This window comes from Chiloscyllium punctatum, chromosome 2 (assembly GCF_047496795.1).
Source record: "Chiloscyllium punctatum isolate Juve2018m chromosome 2, sChiPun1.3, whole genome shotgun sequence".
Lineage (NCBI taxonomy): Eukaryota > Metazoa > Chordata > Chondrichthyes > Orectolobiformes > Hemiscylliidae > Chiloscyllium > Chiloscyllium punctatum.
Genome location: NC_092740.1, coordinates 125,679,581 through 125,687,450, shown reverse-complemented (window position 1 = coordinate 125,687,450; position 7,870 = coordinate 125,679,581).

Here is a 7,870-nt window from a genome sequence, read left to right as displayed (position 1 = left end):
TTTCCTTGTCAATGATAGCAACATCTTTTAAAAGAAATAGAACAACCTTGGCCCTCCTGTTGAAAAAAAAACTGCAGATGCTGTAAATCAGAAACAAAAACATAAGTTGTTGGAAAAGCTCAGCACGTCTGAGTTCAGAGGAAAGATCACCAAACCTGAAACTTTAACTTTGATTTCTCTTCACAGATGCTGCCAGACCTGCTCAGTTTTTCCAGCAACTTTTGGTTTTGATTCATCCTATTGAACTATCTTTAAAATCATTTTCCTCTCATAATCAGTAAACACAGCTCTTGGATTTATTATCTCTTCTGCAAATAATTTGTATTGCTAGAATCTGTTTTCCAGACCTCCCACAGCTCTAAAATGTATGTTACTGAAGTTATTAATTACAATTGTGGAAAATAAATCAACTCGACTCAACTGCTAGCAAGAGCAAAGAAAACGCTTTAATTTTTTAACTTCTGCATGCAGGGGGACCAATACACTTGGCAAAGGTGCTTTGTGTAAGGGCCGCGAACAAAATTCACATTTTCTTTTTATACTATCCTTATCACATGCTCAAGGCCAAGGGCTGGGAAACATTTCAGCTCTTATTTTCTCATTCTCTTGCCGTGGACATTACTGTCTTTATGTTTTCCTTAGCTTTTTGCAGAATTTGGCTGCTCGCAAGGCCAGGTTGAATTTTTGCAAAGTTCAGCAAAGACAAGCTGTCTCCTCAACTGCAGAATTCAGCAAAGTGTTTGAAAAGTTCAGCAAAGTATTAAATTTAGCAAAGCATTCTCTTTTAGATTTCACAGTAAATGTTAATTTTGTTAATTTCTCATTACATTTTCCCCCTTTTTGTCATTTTATGACAACAAGGACAACAACCCCAAAAAAAATAGAGCCAGATAGCTATACATCAAAAATACTTAGGGAACACCAGGCCTTTCCTCAGACACCACCTAGCTGTAACACAGCTTTGTGGTGGTATCGTCACTTACCCTGGTGTGCCTTGTACACAGCCCATCTTCACACATCACACTTGTCAACGTTGCGGTAGGGTGGGGTCCACACAATCGGATCTTCCTGCTCTGGGGCCACTGATCGTTTTACCATTTGGTATCCTACTGCACTCATAAGCAAGCGGCGTAGGCAGGTACACAAGCAAGGTCCTATTCAAAGCCCTATGAGTAAGACCAGTCCTACAACTAGTAGAACATGTAGGATCCAATACCCCCATCCTCCCCAAAGGGAAGTGAGCCTTCAGAACCAGGAGTCATCTGCTGGGGAGGCAGTCGTAATGCTGCCTTCATATGATTTATTACACTAGTGATATTCTGGGACTCATCAGGAATATTAAAACAGCATGAGGTAACTAACATTTTGCAGATGCCCATTCTCTCGGCCATCCATATGTCTAGTATGAATCGATTTTGTATCACTGCTTCCCTAACCGTCATTTACTCAGTGTTAATGAGTGCTAGGCCTTCCTCTGTCTCATTTGCTAACAGTAATACACTATATGTGAGGCCATTAATCTTGTTTATTGCTACTGTTGTCCCTGCTCCTAAGGGAATAGACCACCCAATGTTCACTCCTGGTATAGACCAGGAGTCTGTGAGTGTGTACTCATTCCAATGCCATGGGACATCCCTTCAGGTTTGCCTGTTGCTGGCCTTCGGGACGAACACTGTTGTGCCAGTGGACAGTATCGCAGGGCAGCAGCACCCCTTCCAACCCAGAGGAAGGTGGTGGTACCCTTTCTCTCCATAGGCCCATAATCATGGTCTGATTATTGATAAAGGAACAAACAATGTTTATGATTGTACCACTTGCATAGGGAGATCCCCAAATGGAGTCTACCCCGATTGGTGCAAATACACATTTCTCCCCTGCCTTCCATTATGTGGAAGGCTGTGCAGTTAGCCTTGAGTTCGGGTGGCAAAATTTGCCCTAATTGCTCCCCCTATCAGGGTCAGGATAGTCGCCGCCCGTGGAAGCAGACAGCTAGCATTTCTCGCCAGGCTCTCCGTGATTGGTTCGGCAGTCCACCTTTGGGCTGTGTGCAAACATATCCAACAAGGGTAGCCAACATCTAATCTCCAGTGTTGTATTAGGGCCAAACCACATGCTCTGATCCCTTCACATCTAGCAATGGCCCTTTGCACCCCCCAACCTACTGGCGTCACATTTACGCCATTTATCTCCCAAAGGGCCAATTCCACTACCGAGTTAGACTCACTCTCTAGCCCCGGCCAACTCCCTTTGGGTTCGAGCATGACATTAATGCTCTCTGCCCTGCTTGGGGTTAGGTCCATGATCTGGTTTAGTTGTTGCCATGCCCTGGTGCTACTACCTTCTGTAGGACCTTCTGCACAGCATCTCGGTGGGGTGGGAGGGGCAACTGTACCACTATATTCACCTGCCTATAGATGTCAGAGAAGAATCTATGTATTCCACACCACCAAACTCCCTCATCACTCTTCTGAGTCTTGGATATTGTCACCCGTGCCCTGGGATCTCCTACCTTGATTATAGAATATCTATTTCCTGTGTCAGGTGTCCCTTTGGCTGTGGTGGCTACTACTAAGTACCAGTCACCAGCACCGCAAGGATCCCTGCATAAATACTTATTGTCCCATTTATAGTCGTCCTGGTTTCTAAACAGCCATGGGTCGCATGTAAAGGTCCCTTTACCACCCTCAGTTAAGATTACTGTCTGCAGCTGTATCCCAGACGCCCCTGCCCTTATGAATAGTCCTACCGTGGCGCTTGCCATCAGTGTGAGCTGGGGCAGCCCCATATTTGCATGAGGCTTCTAATAACTACTTGCACTTAATTGATTCCGGTGTTGTCCGATGTCCCCTCAGGCCCAGCTACACGTTTGCAATGGCTGGCATGTATCCACGTGACTCTTTCGGCAATCTTAACAGCTGTCTGTGTTGTAAGGAGCACTTGAAACAGTCCCAGCCACCTCCTCACCTTCCAGTTTTTCCTCCTGAAGTCTTTCACCACTATCCAGTCTCCAGGTTCTAGATCGTGCAGCTTCCCTTCTGCTGGTTTAGAGTAGTGCTACTTTCACTTGATTCTGTATTTGGGACAAAAGTGCAAAGAGTTTTATACAGTAACACAACATCTCATCCTCACAGTGGCCTGTTATCTGTCTTACCTTAGGTCTTGGGTCAATTCCTGTATTGGGTGGCCTACCAAACAAAATCTCAAATGGGCTAAGATTAGCTCTTCCTCTCCTCCTAGATCTCATATACATTAGCACATTTGGAAGTGCCTTTGTACATGTCACTCCTAGTTCCTCACAACATTTTGTCAATTTATTTTTTAAGGTAGCATTTTCCCTTTCCACTGCCCCACCGCTCGCTGGGTGGTAGGCACTGTGTTGTCTCATGTTTATTCCCAAATAATCACTGATCTGCTGTAGGACATTATTGACCAATGGTATCCCGTTGTCACTACTAAGCCTCTCAGGGATGCCCCATCTCGGAATTATTTCAGTTAGCAAAGCCTTGGCTACTGCAAGGATACTGTTTAGACATCGGGAACGCTTCCACCCATTTGAAAATCATATCAACTATTACCAGACAATACCTCTTTCCTTCGCTGGGTGTTAGTTCGATAAAATCCGTTTGTAAATGTTCAAAGGGTCTTTGGGGTTGGGGTGTGCTGCCTGACTCATCTGTATTCCCTTCCCCACATTATTAGTGGCACAGACAACACATCGTTCACAATATTTCTGGGAGTAACGAATAAATCCCTTAGCGTACCAGTGTGCCGAAATACTGTCATACATTCCCCCTTTTGACACATGGTCCATATCATGTGTCAGTTTGGCACAGAATGGAAATAATGATCATGGTAGGCAAGGATTACCATTGGAGCCATACAATACCCCTTCCCTCACACTACACCCTACTTTTGTCCACTCACGCTTTTTTCCCGGCGTGGCCTGCGACTGTAACTCCCGTACGCCTGCTGTTGGGGTACAAATATTTGTTATACACATGTCAAACTGATCATTTGGCGGCTGCTGGGCTGCTGTCCTTGCCGCTGAGTCTGCCCTCGCATTGCCTTGAGAAATAGAATCATTATTTTTCATGTGGGCTTCACATTTACACACAGCGATTGATTTAGGAGGTCAGAAATCAGGCCACAGTGTGTGATGGGCTTTCCAGTGGAAATCAAGAAGCTCCTGTGTTTCCACAGAGTTCCAAAATCATGTACAACCCCGAATGGGTATCTGCTATTGGTGTAAATATTCACTGTCTTTCCCTTACCCAACTTACATGCCTCAGTCAAGGCAATCAGCTCTGCTGCTTGCGGTAACAGATGAGAAGGGAGTGATCCCGCTTTGACTACCTCATGGATAGTTACTACAGTATACCCAACACAATTCTGGCCTGTCTCCTTGCTCTTGAATGCTGACCCATCCACAGAAACCTCCATGTCTGATTCTGAAATGGTGAATCCTGCAAGTCTGGTCTAGGGCTGCAAATTTCATTAGCAGGATTAAGGATGTTACACTGCTTTATTGTAATGTTAGGCATCTCCAATAACATAGTATTGTATCTGAGCCAACGTGCTGCCGACATGTGTGCAGTCTTTTGCTCAGAAAGCAGTAAGGATACTGCATGTGGAACCAGTAGGGTTAATTCATCATAGCCGACTATATCCCTGATACTACAACAGGCTTTTCAGCTGCAGCCACGGCTCGCAGGCATTTAGACAATCCTGCCGCTACGGGGTCTAGTTTACCTGAAAAATATGCTACTGGCCTCAATTTTCCCCCATGATCCTGCAACAGCACAGATGTCCTGCAGTCACGCTTCTCATCTACTGTTTGTACAAAAGGCTTGCTTGGATTCGGAATCCCCAGTGTAGATGTAGTTTGGAGCGCCTTTTTCAATTCAACAAAGGCACTCTTGGCCTCTGGGATCCATTGCAACAGACTCTGGTTCTGCAACCCTTTGTCATGGGCTGTATCACTTAGGGGCACCTCAAGGGTTGCATAATGTGGGATAAACATTCCACAGTAGGAGCTCATGCCCAAAAAGGAGAGAAATTGTTTCTTTGTGTGAGGCTTTGGAATTTTCTGGATTGCTTAAAATCTGTCTTGACCAATGGTCTTCCCTTGTTGAGATATTAAGTGACCTAAGAACTTCACCTGTTGTTGCACAAATTGTAGCTTTGTGAGATTGGCTTTGTGCCCTTCCCTCGCTAGATGGCAGAGCAACACAAGAGTATCCTTCTCACACTGTTCCTCTGCCAGTGCTGCTATTAAGCAGTCGTCTACATACTGCAGAAGTGCTGACCCCGAGGTTAAAACAAGAGTCTCCAGACTCCTGCATAAAGCCTCATTATATATGGTGGGGAACTCACAGTAACTTTGACAAAGTTGCATGAAGGTATATGATTTCCCTTTGAATGAAAAAGCGAACCAGAATTGACTATGTGGGTGTACTGGTACACTAAAGAAGGCATTTGCTAAATCCACAATAGAGAACCATTTACTGTATGGTGGAATTTGAGCTAATATAGTATAGGGATTGGGAACATTTGGGGCACGCAGGACAACAGCGTTATTGACTGCCTGCAGGTCTTGAACAAACCTCCATTCCTCTGGTTCACCTGGAATGTTTGCCTTTTTGACTGGAAAAATGGGGGTTCTCACCGGTGAGTTTTCAGGGGGGGGCTTATCACTTCAGCCTTTAGGAGAGATTCAAAGACTGGAGTAATTACTTCTATGGCCTCGGGTTTTAGTGAGTATTGTACTCAGACTTCGGGGTTATTCATATGGGTTCACAGCCTCATATGAGCCCCACATCATGTTTGCCTTTTGCCCACAACTCAGTAGGGACCGTTTTTAATCTTGGGTCCGAGACTTCTATCTGAGGGAAACGCCAGGCTACCCTCCTAGGCTCTTCAGGGCTAGCAGGGTTTACCTGGACTGTCCTATCAGCCTGAGTTAGCCAATTTAGTCTCTTTCTATATGTCCGCATATCTGCATTGAACCAGATACCCACATCGTCCCTGTAGACCCAGCCATTTGTTCTTTGTGCCTTTAGCACCCATGGTCCCAAATCTTGCCACCTGTCGCTGGACGCCTTCGCCAGTGACACGTGAGGAAAAGAGCCTTCCACATCAAAAAGATAGGCTCTACTTGCTGTCACAGAGACCTTAGATAAGTTCACACTGACTGCACATCTGTGATCACTCCAATAAAATACACACAATAACAATTGATCTGGTTTAACCAATCTCCTGAACCAATCCTTCTCATATGATTTGTCAGGGCCATCGTGGTGTATGTGTGCTGTGCAGTGCAGCATTTCCCCAGCAAGAAAATCGGTGTTAATAGGATTAACATGGTTACTTGCTTCCAGGGCGAGTGAATCGCTCACTGAACTTATCGCTCTCTGGCTTAATCGCCATTCATAGACATACATCAGGGGTCGTGGGTTGCATTTTACAGCCTGCACGAGTAAATCTTCCCTTTGAACCACCTGCAAGCCCGTCGGGGGTAGTGAGCAAATCCAACCCCAGTCTCCCTATGAGATCCTGACCTATCAGATTTAAAGGGCAGAATTCTGATAACAAGAATGAGTTGGAATATTTCCCCATTACTAGTTTCGCACAATAGGGGTGCAGAAAATCTCTCTCGTGCCATGACTCCTGATGCACCCATTGTGTTCAGGAACCTTCCACTCTTCTTTATTTGTGTTGATTGCCTAAACTGGCTTAATTTAAGGACTGAATATGTTGCCCCTGTATCTACCAAAAAGATAATTGGTGTACCTTCCACATATAACATAGAGGTAGGCATCGACTTATACGCATCATTGTCGTACTGAACATATAGTCTGCACTTCGCAAACTTAGTACTCAATATAGGGGTGGGACTTGTTTCAGTGCCCGTAAGGTTAATAGAAGAGATTAGCATAAGCGAGTCTTCTTTGCCAAGCATAAGGAAAAGAGTCTTTCCTGGACATTGTGGGCTGCCCACCTCCACCTCAGCCTTCCCCTGTCAGTCACTCTGTCGCTCAGCCTCTAGGGCCGATTGGGGCTGTCTGTGCAGGCACTGTCTCGCCCAGTGGTCCATTGTACCCACCAGATATACCTCTGCCAGCACCTCTTCCACGAGCCTTTCCTCTTCCACTTCCGCGACCTCAACCTCTGTTTCTCTCTCTTCCTGCAGCACCTCCCTCCAAAGGCTGGGTGACCATTTGCATCATAGTAAGCTGAGCCTTATGTGCTTGCTGTTCCATCTTTACTTTCTGTTTATCCTTCTCTTGGGCCAGCAATTTTTCAGCATGTATCGTATGTTGCTCTATCAAATTCAGCTTTCCCCTGTCCCAGATAAAACAAGTGTCTTTTACCTTTTTCGCTATTTCATCCTTCATTCCATTGATGAAGCTGTTCCTCAGGTGTGCCTCGTATGGCGTGATTTCTGCCGCCATTATGTCTTCAGGTGGTCTCAGTCCACTATGGGCATTATGGACTTCAGTGAGGCACTGTCTCACCTTCTTGGTTGTTTACACATTGCGATTTTGGTCATGTCCATTTGCACTGGGAATGCCTCCCTACAGACGGCTGCCAGCGCTGCAACAAAAGCATTAAAGTCTCCATTCTCTTCCGCTTGCGGGTCGGTCGATCTGGCATGGATGTTTACGACTGGCCATTTATGCTTGATTTTGGAGACATCGGCACCCAGTTTTTGTCCCAGGAGACATCTCATCTCATGTGATGTGGGACAGAACTCGACACAGAACTTTGTCACTTCTTCAGCGAACTTATTACCTCCAACCTCGCGTGGGTCAGGCAACTGCCCATAGGCACTTTCCAAATCCTTCATTGTCCATGGTCGGTGGACCAGCAC